The sequence below is a fragment of the Emiliania huxleyi genome, assembly GCF_000372725.1.
Source record: "Emiliania huxleyi CCMP1516 unplaced genomic scaffold EMIHUscaffold_1002, whole genome shotgun sequence".
In the NCBI taxonomy this organism is placed as follows: Eukaryota; Haptophyta; order Isochrysidales; family Noelaerhabdaceae; genus Emiliania; species Emiliania huxleyi.
In genome coordinates this window covers 9403-12536 of record NW_005202415.1, presented here as the reverse complement: position 1 = coordinate 12536, position 3134 = coordinate 9403, and positions in this window count along the sequence as shown.

The window sequence follows — 3134 nt, the reverse complement described above, 5'->3', positions numbered from 1 at the left end:
CCTCAGAGTGGAGCTCTCACACACCCACCAGCCGCCCCTTGCCGTTCGAGCACATCTCTTTTCCCCACACATCGCGCGGCTTGAGCGCCGCCCACACGCCGCTCAGTGGCAGGGTCGCCACCTTCGCTGAGCAGTCGGTCACACCGTACGAGACGACGAGGTCGCCGCCGCCGCCGCCGCTGCCGCCGCCTCCGCCGCGACCGACGTCGTCGAGCGCGACGCCGCTCACAAACTGCACGCTCTCGCAGTCGCGCGGGTCGCGCTCGGCCGCGAGGCACCACTCGCCGCTGGTGGCGACGATGCGGAGCGTCAGCGGGTCGAGCGCGTACCAAAAGTGGGTATACTGGCTGCCAAACTCGAAGCGCTCGCTGCCTGAGTCCCTCCGTTGCGGCGGCCGCCCTGCTGCCACTAGCCCGCCGCGCCGGTCGCCGCGCAGCCGCGCCAGCTTCCGCTCTGTTGGCCCGGTGGCGCGGTGGAGGTGTCCAACGCCGAGGAGCAGCTCGCAGGCTTCGCGCCGGATCGGCACGAGGTGAGCCGTCGTCGAGAGGGTGTGGCCGCCGGCGACACGGAGGTCGCTCAGCGATTCATTGCGGACGAGCCTCAGCCTGTGCCGGCCGGGCGGCTTTTTCATGGCCACGATTGCGTCAATCGCGATCTCGCGGCCAAGGGGCGTCGTCCCGCATTGGTCGCGCCTGCCGCGCCGTTCGTCGCATCTCACGGTGAGGTTGCCAAAGCGCGGTGTGCCAAAGCTACCGACGAGGCCGAGCCACGGCTGCATCATGAGCCTGCCGTCGCCGCTGACAAAATACGCCTGGTTCCGTCCGCGCGCCCACGGCCGAAAGATGGGGTGGAGCCGTTGCGACCACGCGCGGAGGTGGCGCACGCCGCCGTCGGGAGTGGAATCGCCGGTGAGGTGGAGGAGGTTCAGCGAAGGCAGGCAGCTGAGGCAGTTGAAGGTGGCGAATAGCCGGTGTCCGTAGCGCAGCAGCCGAGCGTCCCACACTTGCTTGAGCAGCGGCGGCGTGAAGCCGTCCGCGACGCCGGCCTCCACCCTGTCGTGCGGGCTCTCGGCGGTAACCGGCGTCCCGGGGACATGGACCTGCACCGGGCCGCTGCTGATGAGCCACGTCCACCCCAGCTGGCGCCACGACGCGTCGTAGACGGCTATGAGCGTCGACTTGAAGGACGCGAACATCGACCGTGGCTCCGCCGCGTCGGGCCGCTTCCACGGATTGTCGGCTGCGCACTGGTGCAACGCATCGCCGCGCATCGCCGCGACCCATGTGCACCGCGGACACAGCCCGGGCGGCGCGCGCGCAATCGACGGGTTGTACGTCGCGAGCCGCACCGTGAAATTTGACGCGATCGTGACGTTGAGGCTGGCAACGTCGATTGATGTCGACCGTCGCAGCGGTAGAACCTGCGGTGGAAGGCCTCGGAGGAAGCCGTGCGGCGCGGCGAATGCTGACGGCGCGCCGTACAGCTCGGGGTCGCGCGCTGCCATTTCACACACACAGAAAGGAGCCGCTGAACGGCGACGGCGCGAGCGGCGCGAACGAGCGGCGAAGAGGTTTTACGGCGTCTGAAAAAAGAAGAATTTCGCAAAAGAAAAAACTGCGAACCAAAAGCGTTCGAGCCGCCGCCGGACGTGTAGAATCTAGGGGACGGAAGTCGCGCCGGAAGCGGGGCTCAGCCTCAGGGTGGACGACCGAGGTCGTCGAGAATCTCGGCAGGAGGTACCATGTGAAAGGGAGCAGTATTCGGTAGAGTTCGATAGTCAAAGTGTAGCAACAGAATAAGCCAACCAATGGCGAACATGAGACGGTCACACAAGGACGGTCATGTGTGAACGGGAACGCTCACACTGACAAGTGTGTGGGGAGGCAAGCCACTGTGGCGACGCGCAAAACATCAACAACGCTGCTCGCAACATGCGTGTCGCGCACTCATTCAGAGAGAGAGAGAGATTTTTAGCAAAATACGAAACAACTCTAGCACTCACACATCATTGGGGGCCTGGAGCCCTGGTACTTAAGTTGTTGGAAAACAGATCGTCACCAGAGTTTAATGTACGTTGCGGGGGGACAGCTTTGGGAGGTCGACTTCAATTTTGGGTTTTCGACGACTGTTTTGGGGATCCTGCCGACGCGCTAACCCCACTTCCAGTAAGATGGATACCTCATCGGGAGGGCACTCGCAGCAGGCGAGGCCGAATCCTGCAGCCTTAGTCTTGGCTCGCCTCGAACGCCGCCTGCGCAGCCGCCTTGGCCTCGTTGGCGCGGTCCGCGTTGTCTTGGTCGAGGATGCCCTGCATCGCGAGCGTGGACGCCTTGAGGCCGTACGTCTTGCCCGATTGCGCGGCGAGTTGGCGCTGCATGCCGATCTGCACGCGCATGTTTGCGCCGAGCGTGGCCCCCTTGGCGGCGATCGCGTCGAGGATGTATTCCTCGATCACCTCGTCGGGGAGGTGCCACTGGGAGCCCTTGAGGAACTTGTTCGCCAGCTCGATGCCCGTCTTGAACTTGGCGAGGCTCGCGGACGTGAGGTCCTTGAGAGCGTCGGGGGAGTACGCCTTCTCGAGATCCGCGCGCAGCGCCTTCGTGCGCACGTTCTTGGAGTTCGTGTCCTCCGACTCGATGAGCGACTTGATCGCCGCGATGCCCTTCTTGATGTCGTCGTAGTGGTCGGCGTCCTCGTCCGCCAACATCTCGGCCAGCGTGTCGTCGTCCTTGACGGCGTTCTGCAGCGCACCGTAGAGTTGGCGCGACAGAGTCACCGCCAGGTCCCCGAAGTACTTGTCGATGATGGCCGGGATGAGCATGTCCGCAGTGCCGATGTTCTTGTAGCGCACGTGCAGCGCGACCGCCTCGGCCTCGCGCTCCGCGCCCGGCCGGATGGTGCCCACCTCGATGATGTCGAGGAGGTACTTGTGTTGCTTCGCCGCGGTCCGCAGGTTGCGGAACCACTCGTTGAACTCCCGCTCGGAGCTCTGTTTGTAGGCCGGAATCACCAGCTTGTCCGTCGACGACATGTTGTCGTAATGTCCCGGGGATCGTTGCCCCGCCGCCACCAACTGTGAAGGTCTTCAGTGACCACTCACAAGCTGTTCCAAGGCCCGACAGAAATGTACTGTC